The sequence below is a fragment of the Staurois parvus genome, unplaced genomic scaffold (assembly GCF_062004578.1).
Source record: "Staurois parvus isolate SC_StPar_1 unplaced genomic scaffold, SC_StPar_1.0 ptg000031l, whole genome shotgun sequence".
Classification (NCBI taxonomy): domain Eukaryota; kingdom Metazoa; phylum Chordata; class Amphibia; order Anura; family Ranidae; genus Staurois; species Staurois parvus.
The window spans coordinates 6,006,624-6,026,506 of record NW_028317827.1 but is presented as its reverse complement, the minus strand read 5'-3'; the positions used below and the strand labels follow the sequence as shown (position 1 = coordinate 6,026,506).

The following is a 19,883-nucleotide window of genomic DNA, read 5'->3' as shown; positions in this document are numbered from 1 at the left end:
GGATGTGCAGCTGAAGCACAAGCAAGAAGACAGGAAGTGGCTGAAAAACTCTGCAAAAGATCAGGAACACAGAGATCCATATAAAAAAAAAAACAAAAATGTGAAATATTTGTTGTGAAAGAAAATCATGGCAACATGACCATTCAGAATTTATATCTAACTTTATGACAGATCACCTACCATAAAATACATCAAAATGCAGCTCTGTACACTGATTGTAACAAGATAGGTGATAGGTACAATGAAGGCTGCCATCCTTGCCTATTGCAGGATTAATGTGATCATGAATGGCTTATAGAAGGCAGGACAATGGCATGCAGTTTGCGGACTTGCAAGATCTGACGAGTGTAGTCACAACACATCGCAGGGCCGGTGTACCACAATGGACTGCACACGTTATAAATTTCATGTGTTTCACTGTGGATATACAGTGGTTTGGTTGGAGCAGCGCTTTAAAAAGCAATAATAATTCAGTTATTAACCCATTATGAAGAACACTTTGGCTTAGTGTCCCAGTAAGCCAGCAGAGTGCCATAGTTTAGCAGCAAAACAGTGGTGCATCCATGGAAATGATTATAAATGTTGCCATTCTGTTGCATCTTGTCTTAAGAAATGTCTCTCTTAGAAAAGTCTTTATTGAGGTGAGGTTTAAAAATGTCACAGAGTATTATATTCAGCAGTAATATAATCCATTTTATGTACTAGACTCCGTATCACAGTGCAAACAATAAGCATGTATTTTAAGATTAGCCTGTCTGCTCATTACGCTCGCTCTGGACCTTGGCTTGAAAACGCAAGCGAAATATAAAAAAGCAATCAAATTAATCTTCCCCGCTCCACATAAACCTTCCCCCCTCCCTTCATACACATGAATATTTGCATAAATCAGCCAAGTCGTCCAAATCTCCACCCATTACTGTCACTGATTCATTCATGTACAGCCTGGTGGCTGGGAGAGATAGCTGAAATCCAGCGGAGGTAGCTGCAGCTGTACTGAGGGCGCACAATACAGAAGGCAATATTTTATCCAAATCATCTCCTGCCATTGCATAAACACTGCAGTACTTAAAACCAGAGGGTCATTAAGGGATCGCAAGAAGAGCTACAACATTACAGTGAATCTGTCATATGCAAAAGCAAAAACCATTTCTGTAGTAAAGTAGTGAAAACGATATAGAAATGCTTTAATGTTTTAAATTCACATCGGTAACCAGCAGTACAAGTTTTTTTTTCTTTTTTAAATTTAATTGAATTTGGCTTAGCCCAAGCCCCCCCAGTGGTGAACGGAGCAGCAAGGGATGTGGAGTTAAGAAAGGTAACCATATGCTGCTCAGGATGGGAGGGATTAAACCAAACCTTGCTTTATCCTGAATGAGCAAAGAACAGGTTTGCTTTAAAAAGACTGTCACTAAACTCAAAGTGCTAATAACAGATGTTCCTGAAAAGGACAGTACTGCTCGCTGCTGCAGCCCACAATGCCAAATACTCCTGTAATTGACACTGGTTGGATTTCTGCCCAAACCCTGAAAAACAACCCTACACCATAATCCCCCCTCCACCAAACTTTACACTGGGCACAAAGCAGTCAGGAAAGTACCGTTCTCCTTGCAGCTGCCAAACCCAGACATGTCTATCAGATTGCCAGACAGAGGAGAGTGATTTGTCACTCCAAAGAACATGTCTCCACTGCTCTAGAGTCCAGTGGTGGCATGCTTTACACCACTGCATCCGACACTCTGCATGGCACTTGGTGATGTAAGGCTTGGATGCAGCTCATGAAGCTCTCTATGCACTGTTGTTGTGCTAATCTGAAGGCCACACAAAGTTTGTAGGTCTTTAGATATTGACACTGCAGACAGTTGGTGACTTCTGCGCACTATGCGCTTCAGTATGTGCTGACCCCGCTTATTTTATGTGGCCTACCACTTCGAGGCTGAGTTGCTGTTCTTCCCAGTTGCTTCCACTTTGTTATAATACCACTAACAGTTGACTGTGGAATATTTAATAGCAAGGAAATTTCACGGATGGATTTATTACACAGATGGTAACCTATCACAGTACCACGCTTGAATTCACTGAGCTCCTGAGAGCGACCCATTCTTTCACAAATGTTGTAGAAGCAGTCTGTATGCCTAGATGCTAGAGCAGTGGTTCTTAACCTTGTTGGAGGTACTGAACCCCACCAGTTTCATATGCGCATTCACCGAACCCTTCTTAATTGGAAAAATAAAATATGATTTTTAAAATTCAAAACATAGGTATATATTTATACATAGGTGCACAAAATGAACAAAACCGTTAAGAACAAAGAACAAAACCATTAAAACATGATTTTAACACAAAACAAAAACATAATAATGAATATTTACTGCACGAATCATATGAGTCGGGTGTGGGTCTTCACCTCTGCCGAACCCGCGAGACTGACTCACTGAACCCCTGGGGCTCGATCGAACCCAGGTTAAGAACCACTGTTTTATAGTAATTCATCCCCCATAGTAATTCATCCCCCATAGTAATTCATCCCCCATATAGTAATTCATCCCCCCTATAGTAATTCATCCCCCCTATAGTAATTCATCCCCCCTATAGTAATTCATCCCCCATATAGTAATTCATCCCCCCTAGAGTAATTCATCCCCCCTAGAGTAATTCATCCCCCATATAGTAATTCATCCCCCATAGTAATTCATCCCCCATATAGTAATTCATCCCCCATAGTAATTCATCCCTCATAGTAATTCATCCCCCATATAGTAATTCATCCCCCATATAGTAATTCATCCCCCATATAGTAATTCATCCCCCATATAGTAATTCATCCCCCATATAGTAATTCATCCCCCATATAGTAATTCATCCCCCATATAGTAATTCATCCCCCATAGTAATTCATCCCCCATAGTAATTCATCCCCCATATAGTAATCACTATATGGCTATCAGGATGTGAGTGGCAGCGAGACTGGCCAATCATTGCATTTGAGCGCGCTGCCCTGGCTGTTTTTTTTTTTGGATCACGCTGCAGAGTCCCTGCCGCCCGAGAGGAGGGAGGGGAGCGGGCGCCCGGCACACAAGAGCCGCATTAAAGCGTGTAAAGAGCCGCATGTGGCTCGCGAGCCGCGGCTTGCCGACCACTGGGCTAAGCGATGTTGCGTGACCACCTGCAGCCAATGATGGACAAGCGGGGCATGTCATCACGAATCATATGAGTCGGGTGTGGGTCTTCACCTCCGTTTGAACCCGCGAGACTGACTCACCGAACCCCTGGGGTTCGATCGAACCCAGGTTAAGAACCACTGTGCTAGAGTTTATACACCTGTGGCCATGGAGGTGATTGAAAAACCTGAATCCAATGATTTGGAGGGGTGTCCCAATACTTTTGGCAACATAGTGTGTGTGTGTATATACAGTTAGGTCCATATATATATATTTGGACACAGACACAATTTTATTTTCTTTCAGGTATTTACCAAAACATAATCAAGCTATAGTTATATGATGGATATGGGCTGAAAGTGCACACTCTCAGGTTTAATTTGAGGGTATGTAAATCCAAATTGGAGGAAGGGTTTATGAATTACAGCCCTTAAGAGTAGCCATCCCCCCTTTTTTCAAGGGACCAATAGTAATTGGACAATTGAATCAAAAGCTGTTTCATGGCCAGGTGTGGGCTACTCCTTTGTTATTTCTTCCTCAATTAATGTAAAAGGTCTGGAGTTGATTCTAAGTGTGGTATTTGCACTTGGAATCTATTGCTGTGAACCGACATCATGCATTCAAAGGAGCTGTCCATACAAGTGTAACAGGCCATTGTAAGGCTTCAAAAACTAAACAAATCCATCAGAGAGATAGCAACATTAGGAGTGGCCAAATCAACAGTTTGGTACATTCTGAGGAAAGAAGAATGCACTGGTGAGTTCAGCAACATAAAAAGGCATGGATGTCCATGGAACACAACAGTGCTGGATGATCGCAGGATCCTCTCTATGGTAAAGAAAAACCCATTCACAACATCCAGACAAGTGAAGGACACTCTCCAGGAGGTAGGCACATCATTGTCACAAGGTGCAAACCATTCATAAGCCTGAAGAATAGAAAAGCCAGATTAGACTTTGCCAAAAAAATCTAAAAAAGCCAGACCAGTTCTGGAAAAACATTCTTTGGACGGATGAAACTAAGATTAATCTGTACCAGTATGACGGAGGAAAAAAAAAAAAAGTGTGGAGAAGGCTTGGAACAGCCCATGATCCAAAGCACACAACGTCATCTGTAAAACATGGTGGAGGCAGTGTGATGGCATGGGCATGCATGGCTTCCAGTGGCACTGGGTCATTGGTGTTTATTGATGATGTGACAAAAGACAGAAGCAGCCGGATGAATTCTGCAGTGTTTAGAGATCTACTGTCAGCCCAGATTCAGCCAAATGCAGCAAATTTGTTTGGACGGCGCTTCACAGTACAGATGGACAATGATCCAAAACACACTGCAAAAGCAACTGAAGAGCTTTTGAAGGAAAATAAGTGAAATATTATGCAATGGCTGATCTCAACCCAATTTAGCATGCATTTCACTTGCTGAAAGCAGAAAGACCCACAAAGAAAATCTGAAGACAGCTGCAGTTAGAGCCTGGCAAAGCAACAGAAGGAGGAAACCCAGTCTTTGGTAATGTCCATGGGTTCCGGACTTCAGTCAGTCATTGCCAGTAAAGGATTCTCAACAAAATATTATAAATGAACATTTATGATTATATTCATTTGTCCAATTACATTTGAGCCCCCTGAAAATGGAGGGACGGTGTATAAAAATGGTTGCAGTTCCTAAAATTTGTACTCGATATTTATGTTCAGCCCCTTGAATTAAAGCTGAAAGTCTGCACTTCAAATTCATTTGGATTGTTGTTTTAATTTATTCTGGTGGCATACAGAGCCAAAAGTATGAAAATTGTGTCTGTGTCCAAATATATATGAACATAACTGTGTATACACACACACAAACACACACACAAATACCCAGACAATGTAAAAAAAATATAAATATATTTTCAATGTGAATAATGTGCTACATTAATACATTTTTCATATCATTAGTATATATCATAAATGTGTAATCTTTGAATCACTTCGGAACTTTTACAGAGGTATTTCATAAAACCAAAAGATAATGCGAACTAGTTGTTTCTGAGCAAGTTTAAACACAGAATAAGGGCCATGAGTTAGAAACTGGGCTCCCGGCTGAGTTAAGTGGTTCTTCCCACAACTCTCCTATGTCTTGTAGTGATGTGGGAGACAGCAGGAGAAACCACGGAGTGCAGTAGAGGCCCAGGAGATCAACAATCTCAAAGTGAAGATTTCTGAATAGATTTCAGTTGCCTTTATCTGCTCATTATAGTGGTGTGGGCTGGGAGATCAGTATTGGCACTTTGATTTTTAGTGACAGATACTTAAACTGTGAGGGTAAACACAATTTTTTTTTAATATGGTGACAGCGCTTCTAGAACGCACAGCACCATGAGGAAACCAAAACATAGAACAGTTCTAATCACTCAGTCAACATGCTATACAAACTGATTTACATTGCACCTACTAATACAGAAACTTTGAGTACATTCAGTTTCCAATAAATATAACATGAAAGTGGGAAATATATGCAGTTTTCACAAATGCTGTCAAATATTGAAAGGTACAGCTAATACTGAAAATTAAGCCTTGCGATACAGAAAAAAACCAACACATTTTCCTAATTCTGCAGATTTTTACACAAATACTGTGGAAGGAAACCAGACCACCAGATAACTAAGAGAAAAAAAAAAGTAATCTACTAACACACCAGATTGTGATTCTGCATGCTGCCTCACACAGATATTTTAAAGTAAACACATCTCAGTAGGGTTTCTGACAGCTACCAATCAGATACAGTTCTGACTTGGAAGCTTAGATGTGATTGGTTTTGCAGAAAGCAGTGAAAGAATGTCACACAGCACAGACATCAGGAAGATAACAACTAGTGCCCCCCTACTGATCGAAGCTGTGAAGGATTTTAGATAATTATATTAATGAAAACTTTAGTGAATTTTCCAATTTAATGAAGTCCAGCTACAGTATGTCGGAATGCTAGAGTATTTCACCAATTGGCTCCAGCACGGAAGTACAGAAGCCGAAAAACAATTTCATGTAAATAGTTTTGGATGATGGTGAGTGCTGCGGTGTGTTACAAGCCACTCCTGCCTGAAAAATGTTATTTGAAAACATTCCAGACCTGGGATGGGGAATCAGAAGAGCTACACAGCTCTTCACCCCCTGTGGCTTTGCTGCTTTCAAGTGGCTGAGTACTATGGGAAATGTATTTGGAGTTTGCCATTCTAAATTCATAGTAGGCAAGATACATATTTTGACAGTAATAGAACTTACAACTTACATTAACAAATCATTGTAAGCTAATCTCATAGAATGGTGACAAATATGTGTGAAAACAGCTCATTTAAACCTAAAAGCCCACTTTTTGTTGGGGAGCAAACAGATGCACTGCAAACTATCTTTATACATCTCTGAAATCTCAATTGCAACATTGCCCACAGCAGTTAAGTGTATGTCTGGGGATGATGATGATGATGATAGGGATGAAAATGAAGAACCAAAAGTAAAGCAGGGCCTTCCTATCCCTCTTGTATTGAACTGTATTGTTTCTGTATTGTCTTCCTTTATATTGTAAAGTGCTGAGCAAACTGTTGGCGCTATATAAATCCTGTATAATAATAAAAATAATGCAAAAGTGGGAATAACTTGTTTATTGACTTACATCAGTCGTTCAAATTTCACATGTTGTTAGAGTAACTATTCTAGTAACACTTTTTTCATTGCAGGTAAATAAGGGATTCCAAGCAGAAACAACATACCGTTATTGCATTCTTGACAAAGGAGTGCAGGTTGTCCGACATCCACTGAAGGCTACTGAATATTTACAGAGATTACACCACTGAAAAAGCATAAAGAAGGAGAAACCAGTATTGAAGGCTAACCATGCAACGGGAGACTAGCAACTAGGACCACAGAAGTGAATTGTCAGCAGGTGGACGAACTAATTCACACGGACAAATGAGTCACAATATGATTTTTCTGTACAACTAGACTGTGGTCCAAATGTCATACAGAAGATTGTGGAAGACTAAGGGAAGCCATTAGAAGGAAGAGACTCGGACATCAATCCATATTCACTGATGACAATGTATGACTTCCCACATCTTTAGCAACAAATCAAGCAAGCCACAAATTTGGTCGGTCAGTTGTCCCCCATCCTGTGCAGCCAAGGTTTACCACCCTCCAATTTCCATTTCCTTGGTCCAATGAAGGAAAGTTTTCAGGATCAAAGAGTTGAAGATAAATACGACCTGGAAGTTGCTGATAAATACGAGGTGAAGCGGGTAAACAGTGCACATGTGAATTTTTTCAAATAGGATACACAAGTTGGGTTCAACTAATGCAAATGCATCACTTGTGATGCAGACTGTGTTGAGTGGTATAGAGGAAGAGTTACTCTACCAACAAGTGAAATTTGAACAACCTATGTAGGGGAATTAAAAAAAAAAAAGCACACTTTTGCATTACCTTTGGTGCAGCCCTTGTAATGGTGAATATTAACGGCTTCCCGTCTGCCCTATAGCAGAAGTACTGCTACAGGGCGGCACAGGTGAGCAAAATCAATTACACACACACACACACACACACATATATATATATATATATATATATATATATATATATATACACACACACACACACAGTGGGGCAAAAAAGTATTTAGTCAGCCACCAATTGTGCAAGTTCTCCCACTTAAAAAGATGAGAGAGGCCTGTAATTGGCATCATAGGTAGACATCAACTATGAGAGACAAAATGAGGAAAAAGATCCAGACAATCACATTGGCTGATTTGGAAAGAATTTATTTGCAAATTATGGTGGAAAATAAGTATTTGGTCACCTACAAACAAGCAAGATTTCTGGCTCTCACAGACCTGTACCTTCTTCTTTAAGAGGCTCCTCTGTCCTGCACTCATTACCTGTATCAATGGCACCTGTTTGAACTTGTTATTAGTATAAAAGACACCTGTCCACAACCTCAAACAGTCACACTCCAAACTCCACTATGGTGAAGACCAAACAGCTGTCGAAGGACACCAGAAACAAAAATTGTAGACCTGCACCAGGCTGGGAAGACTGAATCTGCAATAGGCAAGCAGCTTAGTGTGAGCAATAATTAGAAAATGGAAGACATACAAGACCACTGATAATCTCCCTCGATCTGGGGCTCCACGCAAGATCTCACCCCGTGGGGTCAAAATGATTACAAGAATGGTGAGCAAAAATCCCAGGACCACACGGGGGACCTAGTGAATGCAGCGTTGCAATTGTCAGTTAGAGTAACGCAGTAACACATAAAATGGCCTGGTTAGGAAGGGGGGTAAATCCTCTGGAGGGCAAGTGGTTAAAATTTAAAAAAAAACATGCGCAGTACATCTTTGCAGTACAAGCATATTTCCCCATGTTTTGTCACTTTTCAACTGCTGCAAGTACAGGAAAATATATGCTGTTCCTTCCAGAAAGCCACTAAGCTCCTAACTTCCTCAAGCAAGCTGACAACACTGCCTCTGCTGCACTTTAATCCCAAGCAGTGTTGACAGTCCTACAAAACTCAACTCACCCAATCAGTCCTTAAATCAGCTCCATAAGGCCTGGTATGATTGTCCCTATTCTCAAGCTTCTGTGAAATCACTTTTATAAATACTATTCTAAGGCACAAAATGAAAATGGCCATTTTTATTGACAATGATACAGAAATCATACCTGTCACAGTTCCAAAATGATTAAAGCCGAAGCCATAAAAGCATAGATAACATGCAGAGATGTGTATTTATATCTCTGGTTTAAAAGGGTCATTGCTATCATTTGCCAAGGGTTAGACTAACGCAGATTAAATTTTCAACCCCATCATTAAGAATATTTGCATCTATACTACTTTGTAGCATGGGGGAAAGATCAAGTTCATTATTTCTAAAAGGTATGCAAGAGATGACACCATGTCAGTGGCACTTGGTAAATCAAGGCATGTATGGAATATTGATGTACGATAAGCAAGTTTGCTCATCTGGGTTTGTGACATTGATGGGTAAGAATCACACAGGATTAGATCAAATCTCTTCTTCAATCTGCTGTAACAGGAGATTATACAACGGCTGAAGAAATTGTCTTCCACGTATGCTTTCCGAAGGCCTTATTTATCAGGGTCAGTAATATATATACTGTCTATGCTGTGCCATAGTCACCTCACAAATTCACATTCAACTTTAAAAAAAAAAAAAAAATTACATGTAAAATCTGACTAGCTGCTTAGTGGCAATGCAAAATGACCTTATTTCAGACAAAAGCCCTGGATTACAACCAGCAGTGGTGGACACCATTTAGGAACTAAAAGTGCATTAACAGTGGTACATAAAACACCAAGAAGTTTCTATACTTATGATTTGATAGGTATCAGTGTCTCGCTCAAGTTCACCTCTTCCCACACCTTATCAGCCCATAAGGCTAACTTCATATATATGGATCTTTAAGGTTGCAAGAGCAATGTTGCCCATGTCTTCAGCCCATAAGGTACACTTATGCTGAGAGAAGTAAATAGGCTACCATTTGCAGTCCTCATTTTAAAAATGGTAACTGCCTGGCGGTGTCTGGTTTTATCACTTTTCCTATAGCTAATAATGTTATGTGCATGGTATAGGGGAAAACACATTCAGCAAGGGCCAGCCAAATTTCAATCCATGTATGGGCTAGCAGGGTGTACACAAGTCCATCTATTAATTCGACTTGTGTACAACCAGCCTGGTGGGTTTTTTGCAAACAAGTGGCAACGCTGGCTACAGCCTGCCACACAGATCATTGTATTATGCCAGCAGGGAGAGCTCCCCGACGGCAGAACACAATAGTGCTGCAGGAGGAATTCCCCTATCACCAGGTTTTAGAGAATTTTTTTGTCTCGAAAGGCACCAAGTGTCCTGCCCTTCAACTGGTGTAAAGTTTGTATGAGAAATGGTGCGGTCTGATTATTTATTAACGGGTGATTTTATATAAATTATTTCTACTGATTTTTACATACACATGCATACAATTTGTGCCTTTACATGTCCCATTTCTAAAGGGGTTGTTTCAATTTACTTACCTGTCAGTAGTTCCAGGCTCCCTTCTTTCTGCCGTAGTGGCAAGATATGAGCTCTCTGAAGCAGAGCATCCGATTGGTGCCGTCGCTTAAATGTTACCCTTTAAATGACAGCACATAACTAATCACCAGTAATGTGCTCAGATGGCAGCTGGAGGTAACCTGGAGCTGCTAAACGTAACAATGCACAGAATGATACGTCAACCAGCGTGGCCACCAATTCCCATACAGTTAATTGTGAAATCAGAAATACCGACTGTTTAAAGCTTCAGAAAACTCAGTTTGCACATATTACACCAGTGTAGCTTATTGGGGCCAGTGATTCCAAATAATGAAGACTAAGGAAAAGAATCACAACCAGGCAAGTACAATTTCCAAAGGATTAACAGCCTACATTTTTCTCTAATGGCAGGTTTAATTTAACCTAAATTAACCTCAACTTTAATCTAACTGTAGATTTCAGTATTGGAACATTCAATCTTCATATTTCAGCAATGCAGGTTAAACCCATAAATAATGCTGTAAGAACCTTCAGCACAGATGACGTTACATACATAAAGGTAACAGATTCAGTGTAAGCAAAATATTATAGTCCTTACATGACAGAAAATGTATGCGCTTTGGTGGATCCTTTCAGCAATCATTATTTCATTAAGCAAAATACAACCCGCAGAATCTTTCATTGAGTGTGAAGACTCCACAGCTCAAAGTATTGTCAAACAAGAGATGTTTTATTAATGCTTAGTACAATGATTCATTAACCAGAGGTGTAAATCAATGCAATGAAAGCATGCATGAGGAATTCCTCTTTATTTCAATGTGTTCAGTAATCTGCTAATCACACTAACAAAGACTTTGCCTACAATTTCTCATGTAGGCATGTGATCAGCATATGCTTTCAAAAATAAGACTTCAGGCAAATAATATCTCTCTCACTTTCTAGAATGTACTTTGTATATACATACACAAAAATATATGGATATAGTCAGGAATAGAGAAACAAGCAAAAAAAAAAAAAGTTCACCAAATGCCTACAATAGCCAAACACAGGTAAAAGTTTGGCTGATCCCTGCTGAATCGGACAAGACTCGAGCCATGGGTAGCCCTTTCAGCATTAACTGACTTGACAAACATCAACTAAAATATTGAAGAGACTGGGTGGAAAATTCTTGGCCCAACTGTAGTCAATCAGAGGCAGTCACCGTTTAGGTATGTTAACAGGCTACCAGAATACAATAGTTGGCAGGGAAGATACAGTATCTCCATCCAGGCTAAAATCAAATGACTTTTCTCATTCAAAGAATATATACAGTAGCTAACCTTCTAACCCATCCCACGTAGTCCTGCTTTGCAGAGAATTACAGAAGGCAGACATCTAGAACAGATTCAGGTCTTCATGCTAGTTGGAGAAAAATAAAATACTTCTATTTTTACAATCACTACCTAAACTGAATTAAATTGTGTTTTTCATATCTGGCTGGAGCTCAGCTTTATTACTGCACTTTGTATTTTTTTTTTCAGTTTTTAGAAACCACTGTAAACAACATAAAAAGAACAGAGACAGCTGAGAAAATGAACAGATCTGTGCAACTGTGTGCTAAAGACCAGAAGACCCTAGTAAACATATGTAAACCTACTCATAAATACATATATCATAACCTACGCTATAAATATAAAAACATGCTTAAAAGCACAGCTTTTACCAGGACTGATTTGGTTTTCAAAAACTGGAATCAGTCTGGCAAGTAACTGGACACAATGAAAATATTGGTAGTCCCACACAATGAGATGTATCTTCTGAACCACATTAAAAAGGGTTGTAAAGAGCTGAAAACACAATTTTAAAGCTGATCTCTGAGATAACCACCAATCTTCCAGATGTTCTTATAACTCCTCTTACTTGAATTCAGATAAGCTTTTCATCGTTAACAGTGAAATTGCTGTAAAAATGCATACATTGCCTGTGACATCTGTTTTGTGTTTTTTTTTTAAACTGGAATGGCCAGGCTAACTGAAGGGTACTCTGTGGTGCATCACATCATTTTCTCTTCCATTCTGGGAACTATCAGAGAACTACATCACTCATCATGCATTGGGAGGGTAGTGTTAGTTGTAGGCATTCAATGGGCAGGTCTGAGAGCAGTACACAGGGAGTATTATTATCTGTAGAAGATTAGAGAAGGAAAGGGGATGGACAGAGCTGATGAACACTGTATGGAGCTGAAAAAAGATTAAAACAGACAGGATGAATTAGATTAGTACCGCCCACTGTTCCTTTATTGCCAATATGATGCAAAATAGCCAATCATGCAACTCAGGGGGAGGGGACCAGTCACAGTGAAGAAGATAAAGCAGCTACAAGTATCCAGTTCCTGGACAGAAAATGACAAATAGAAAGCCTTTGATGTATGTTCCAGCATCCCCATTTTTTTTCTACCTGTGTCCCATTGGGGACATTTCCCTTCCCTTCCTGTTCCAGGACATCCCTGCAAAGTGAGGGAAATCCACGTCTGTCACCAGGATTATTACCAGAAATAGTGTCCTCGTTGGAAGATTTCCCCTTTACTCTTGTTCGGAGGACAACCCAAAATCTGGTATTTTCTTTTACTTTCACTTTTGCTAACCGTAAACATAAGAAATAGAAAGGGTGAATCTATCTAATGGGGGCAGAGACAGTAATATCTGACAAGTGTTATAATCTTTCCCCACACTATCCAAAACTTAAAAAAAAAAAAATAGCCACAACATAAGTGTGAGGAAATCCCTACATGGATGGGATGGGAAAGTGTCCCCATTGCAAGATTACCCCTCTATTCCTGTTCTGATGACCACTCAAAATTTTGGATTTTGCTTTCACTTTTGGTGACAACAGTCAACAGTCATTTTTTGGTGATATCAGTCAACCTGTGAATCTCCCAAAAGGGTACACAGACAACGAATAAACACACTTTTTTGCCTTCAATTTTACTTTAAGACTGGCCATAGACAACAGATTTTTCTTGTGCACTCTGCAGGCTAAATGGAAGAAAACACTTAATTCTACCATCCATGACAAACAACATGGATGTAAGAAACTCCACTGACAGCTATTGTATTCAGACAATTGTGTCACCCCTGGCTGTGCGAATACCCAAACATTGCTTGCAGCATATAAGAGCAGTCACTGTTTGACCAACAATTTTACACTCGGCCTCTTGCATTTTTCATTTGACTTCTGTTGAGTTGTATGGTGGAAAAAGAGCCACCAGCAGCTTGAATTTCAGCCTATTCCGCAGCAATCAAAAGAAATTCAAGCTGTGTAGGGCCAACTAAAAAGACAGTAAAATGAATAGAAAGCCTTTTTTTGGGGATTGAGCAAGGAAGTGTTAAAATCCCTTTCAGTTTTTAATAGCCCTCTTTGTCTCTGCTGGGGAAATGTACCTTCTCTGGTTTGTCCTGGAAACCATTGTTCCTGGTGCACAGTGATGGAGAGTTTTTGCAGAACAGGAGGTGTGGGGGGAAATATTTCTTATGTATTACCTACTCTACCCAAAAGCTTAAAAAAAACACAAAACAAAAAAACATTTGTCTTTATGTACACTATGCAAAAAACATATGAAGGGTGAACAAATTCCTAATTTCTTTCTTTATTGAACTCACCCATTAGAGCTCGTTCACACTTGACTGTTTTACAACCTCTTGCCAAACGCCCCTATAACGTTTGGCAAGCATTGGTCCGGCGTTTGCGGAGCGGTTTTTTTAACGCTCGGCAAACGCTCTGCAAATGCCGCATGCGCGGTTCAGCGGCGGTTGCTAGGCGTTTGCCGAGCATTAAAAATGCCCTACAAACGCCTATAGTGAAGTTTGAACGGTGTTACTGCTCCGCAAACGCCCCGCACCCGACTCGCAACCGCACACGCCAGCCAGGCATTGCGGAGCGGCACCATAGACTAGAATAGGAGGCTTCAACGCCTCCTGACTCGACCAGAGGCGTCCATTGTGCCGCACCACTAACGCTCCCGTTAGAACAGCACCATGTGCTGCAATGTGCAGAATTGTCCGAGGCGTTTGGGAAGCGGTAAAAACGCTTCCCAAACGCCTTTCTGCCGCCTGCACACAACGCTAGTGTGAACGTAGCCCTACACATTCAAAGTGCTGGAGTAAAAAGTAATTGAACCCACAGACTTATTAAATGAAATCTAACTGAAGTTAGTAGCTTGCACACCTGGAGTCCAATCAATGAAATGAGTTGGGAGGTGTGGTTTAGAGCTACAGTACTTTGATAAAAGACACTCAAACATTTTAAGATTGCCGTTTATAAGAAGCAGCAGCTGATGTGAACAATGCCTCGCAAAAAGTAGCAGTCTGAAGACATACGATCAAGAGTAGTGTATCTGCATGAGGCTGGAAATGGATACAAAGCAATGTCAAAGAGTTTAGGCGTCCATCAGTTGACAAACTTTCAATAACTGGAGACAGTTTAATACTGTTGTTAACTCCCAGGACACAATGCAGAATCCTCAAAGTAAAGAGCAACCCACAAGTAACAGCTAAAGGCATGAAGACATCACTGAAACTGGTATACTTCCTTGTTCATGAGTCTACCATACACAAGGAAGCAGCTGCTCTCCAGTTTGCCAAAGAGCAAAACCACAACGCTACAGGCAAAATGTTTTGCGGACTGATGAAACAAAAATTTAAATTGTTGAGGAAAAATACTCAGCACTATGCATGGTGCAAAAATGGCACAGCATACCAACATCAAAACATAATCCCAATGGTGAAGTATGGTGGAGGGAACATCATGATTTGGGCTTGCTTCCCTGCCTTAGGACCTGGAGCACTTGCCATCATCAAGGGGAACATTAACTTTCATGTTTACCAAATATTCTACAGGATAACATCTGTGAAGTTGGGTGAGTCAGCAAGAAAATGACCCAAAACATCAAAGTAAATCCACCACAGACTGGCTTCAGAAAAATAAAATGTGCCATTTGGAGTGGCCCAGTCAGAGCTGAGATCTTAACCCCATAGAGGTGTAGAGGAATGGCTTCAAGCAAACTGTTCACATCAGACACCCTTTCAAATGTGTCTAAACTAAAGCAGTATTATAAAGAGGAATGGTCATAAATTCCTCCTGAACATTGTGCAGGTCTGATCCACAGCTACCAAAAATGCTTGCTTGAAGCCACTGCTGCCAAAGGAGGTTAGACTAGCTATTAACTCCAAGGGTTCACTTACTTTTTACCCCAGCACTGTGAATGCTTAATGTGTCTGTTCAATAAAGACATGAGAAATTAGAACTGTGTTTTATCAGTTTAAGCACATTCAGTTTGTCTATTATGACTTAGATGAAGCTCAGATCATATTTTTCTCAAATTACTGCAGAAAACTAGTTCATTCCGAGGGGTTCACATACTTTTCCTTGACATTGTATATTGTATCGAACAATGAAGATTAAATTAATCTTTGGCATTGTTCCTTTAAAATGTGCAGTCAGATAAACCGAGAACAATTTAGGCATGGTAGAAGAAAAGATGCAGTATAGCAAAGGTTTACAAATGTCGAAGAACAGAATACAGAAGTCTAGACTAAACACCTTTTCAGTATAAGAAATCTACATGTTTACAATATTTCTAAACAGCAGGAGCAAACTGTTACTAAGAGATGCGAATTTACACAATCTAAAGATAATAATATTGCAGACTCACAAGTTCATTGCTTACGGGGTCCCTCTAGCAACTCCTGTGACAGCTTTATGTCTGGCTCAACTTTTTTCCGCCTATTGTTTAACAAACATCCTGTAAGCTGCGTAAAGAGCAAACCGAAATCCAAACAGAACGGCATAAATGTTTCTCTCATCTTCGTGTGAAAACAACCTAGGTCAATTAAAGTAACGCATACAAATAAGGAAGACCTTAAACAAACCCGGGCTGCAGATTGTTTGCTTTAAAAGGATTCAGAAATATTTCTGTGGAGACTTTAGTTTGTTTTAGTACGTGCTCGGATCATTCAGGGTATTCTTCTTCCCGTAGTGTACTTTTAAGCAGCACACATTTTCATCTGCTTTTGTAAAGATTACCTAAAAGTAATTTTTCATGTTACTTTAACATTTTTACATTACTAGCTTTTGCTTTTTTTTTTTTTTTTTTTAATAGATTGTATTTCATATTACATTTATAGATTCTCCCACTATGTAAAGTGGGCAGTAGAGCCAGTAACCATGTAAAACAGCTGCTAAGATAAACAGAAACTACACTGTACCCCAAGAGAGGAACAATAAAGCACAATCACTGTGAATCAATATATAGGCTATACACACCAGTCAGCCATAACTTATGAACACCCAGCTCGTATTGAGTAGGACCCCTTCTGCCACCAAAACAGCCTGTTGGGGCATGGACACCACTAGACCTCTGAAGGTATGCTGTGGCATCTGGCACCAAGCCAGGAGCAGCAGATCCTTTAAGCCTTGTAAATTGCAAACTGGGGCCTCCATGGTTAAGAATTTTCATTTTTCCCACAGATTGGGACAGAGTCAACACCTCAAACTTTTTGCAGTGTGTAGCTCATCCTGCTGAAAGAAGCCTCTGCCATCAGAGAATACAGTTTCCATGAAGAGGTATACTTGGCCAGCAATAATGTTTAGGTAGGTGGTACGTATCATAGGAACACCCATATGAATGGCAAGACCAAGGTTTTCTGGCAGAACATTACACTGCCTCCATCGGCTTGCCTTCCTCTCATACTGCATCTTGATGCCACCTCTTCCCCAGGTAAGAGGTGCACACATACACTAGGCCATCCACATGATGTTAAAAAAGCACGATTCATTGGACCAGGCCACCATGCTCCATGGTACAGTTCTGATACGTCAATTGTAGGCATTTTTGGCTGTGGACATGGGTTAACACGGGCGCCCTGACCAGTCTACGGCTACGCAGCCCAACACAACAAACTGCGAAGGCTATTTTGTCTGCTTTCAACACATCTTCATGGACAACATGTTTACATGATGCGTAAAACTTGCTGGCACTGGACTTTCAGATGCCATCAAATGAGGTAATCAATGTTGCTCACTTAACCTGTCGGTAGTCAAAGTTGTGGCTGACCGGTGTCAAACATTCATAAAATGCCTTCCTAGAAATCAGGAGTAATTCAGGCATATCAAGTTTGTCTTTTTTTTTTTTAAATAAGTTAGAAAATGTTTCTGTTAAATCATTTTCACCTTCATAATATTGATAGCTTTATGACTACACGTACACAGGCTAAATATAAAAGACACATACAGGTTGTTGTGACTTTGACAAACATGACATTCTCTGCTTGTGTTATTGCAGAACCAAAACCTGGGTTATGTGTCACCTACAGGTGAATAGACCGTGGCAGAAAAGACAGAGGAAGTCCCTATATAAAACACCTCCCATATACTAAAAATGGCTCCTTACTGGAAGGAGCCGCAATTCCGACACTCTCCATGCCGAAGTGATTGCAACGAAAAAAAATGACTTTACAAATCAGCAGGACTAACAAAATCTCACGAATTGGCTCAAAAGGCAGTTTCTATAAAACAGACAAAAGCAAATTCAAGTCCCATGTATTAAAACTGGATGCTAGTAGGTCCACTTCTGGGGTGCCCCAATGCTGACAAATTGCACTGAATACTTTGAAATACAGAGACCACTTTCCTGAAATCAACTGTTGTCGACCGAAGAAGTCTGCCTGCATATTCTCCACACCTGGTATATAAACTGCTGACAGGGCCAGAACATTACGCTCTGCCTAAGACAGAATACAATACACTTCCACCTGGGCAGCTGGACTCCTGGTGTCCTAATTGTTGATATATGCCACCGCTGTGGCATTGTCCGACTGGACTAACTGGAAACGTCTGAATCTGACTAGGGAATCCACACAAAACGAACCGCTTAAAGCTCCAGAATGTTGATGGGTAAAACCCTTTCCTGAAGAGACCATGTCCCCTGCATTGAAAGAGACCCTAGAACAGTTCCCCATCCTGTCTGACATGCATCGGTAATCACCACTTTCCATGCAACTGGAAGAAACAATTTCCAATCTGAGAGGAGTCCACCACCTGCTCAACACCTGAACCATACTTAGACTTAGGGCAAGTTTTGATAATCAAGTGATGGAGCCCACCTGTTCCACTGCAACAGGATTCCTCTGTAATGGCCTGGAATGGAAAGGAGTGTATAGAACCATCCAGAACGTGGCACCATGTTTCCCAGCAGTCTCGTACAAAGATAAATTGAGGGAAACTTGACTTTTGATTGCTGACGCCTGATTTCTCAGAGATCAGCACTTCCCTGTAGGCAGAAACACTTTTGCCTGGATAGTGTGTCTGATCAGGTCCAGATACTCCAAGCCTCTGTATCGTTTCCAATGCTGATTTTTGAACATTAAGGACCCAGCCCAGATTTTCCAACGTACTCACCATGAGAGGCAAAAGTAATGTACTGACTGTTCTCTGAGCAACAGTTTGTCCAAATACCCCAGAATAGAGACTCCCTGAACTCTTAATAGGCCCAGCACCAGAGCTACCACTTTTTTGAACACACGAGGAGCCATGGCCAAACTAAAAAGCAGGGCCACAAACTGAAATTGCCAGCACTCTATCACGGACCATAAAAATCTCTGATGCGCAGGAAAATTTGGAACATGGAGATAAGCATCCCTTATGCCCACCAACGCAAGAAAGTCTCCCTGCTGGAGCGAGGCTACCACAGAAGGAACCGACTGCATTAAAAAATGTCTGAATATTTAGGAACTTATTCAGACTTTTGGCTTTTGAAACCGTGAAGAGTTTGGAGTAGAATCCATGGAATATTTCAGGCCACTGGGTCCAACCTGATTACCCTCGGTAACCAATGATTCCCTCCTCTTTCAAATGGTAAGCTATTTTGCATGATTTAAATTATTATTATTATACAGTATTTATAAAGCGCCAATAGTTCTCTCAGCGCTGTACATTACAAAGGGGGACAGAACATGTGACAGAAAAATACCAATACAATGCAAAACATGAGGGGATGAGGGGATTGAGGGCCCTGCTCTTTCGAGCTTACAATCTAGGAGATCCCCTGCTTTGTTAAACTTATTGTAACTTCTGTTTGTACTTGTCTTTATTAAGCCAACTTACTCTCATAGTGCCTTGGCCGAGATCAGATAACTAGCCTCATCTTGTCTCCACCCTGCATGTAATTTGTTTAGGGGATAAAACTTTGAATATGTGTCTTTTATTAGCTCTTAACTGAATAATTGTCTAACCTCCCCCAGTCCATCCAAGTATAAATTCAGTACAATTCTTGGGACAGCTGGCGAAGGTAAAGGGTGGCCATTACTTGTGCAAAGTGTCATTCCGGTGCTAAGTGTATGGCACGTTGAACACGGCACCTTAACACCTCTCTTCATACACTCATTTCTTTACCCCTCCTTGCTACCTCACAACCTGTACATATCACTCTCACTTTTGCCATTTCAATATTACAGCACTTATCTCCTGATCTTTCTGAGCCCAGATAATGTCACCAACTCCAAACCACTGTGGCATCTGCCCACGTATAAATCCCACTCCCACCTTACCTTCCTCATCTTCCTACTAACTTCCGGAGACATCGCCTGCCAAACCCTGGCCCTCCACCTTCAAACTCTCACCTGCAGAAGCAGCAGTCACCCTTC

At 40.6% G+C, this 19,883-nt stretch overlaps 1 protein-coding gene across 5 annotated transcripts in view; it reads right to left on the bottom strand.

The window, feature by feature from the left end:
• The window catches only part of PKP4 (plakophilin 4), a 437,166-nt gene that overhangs the window by 232,200 nt on the left and 185,083 nt on the right, over nt 1-19,883 (bottom strand). The gene's annotated exons all lie outside the window — the stretch shown is intronic.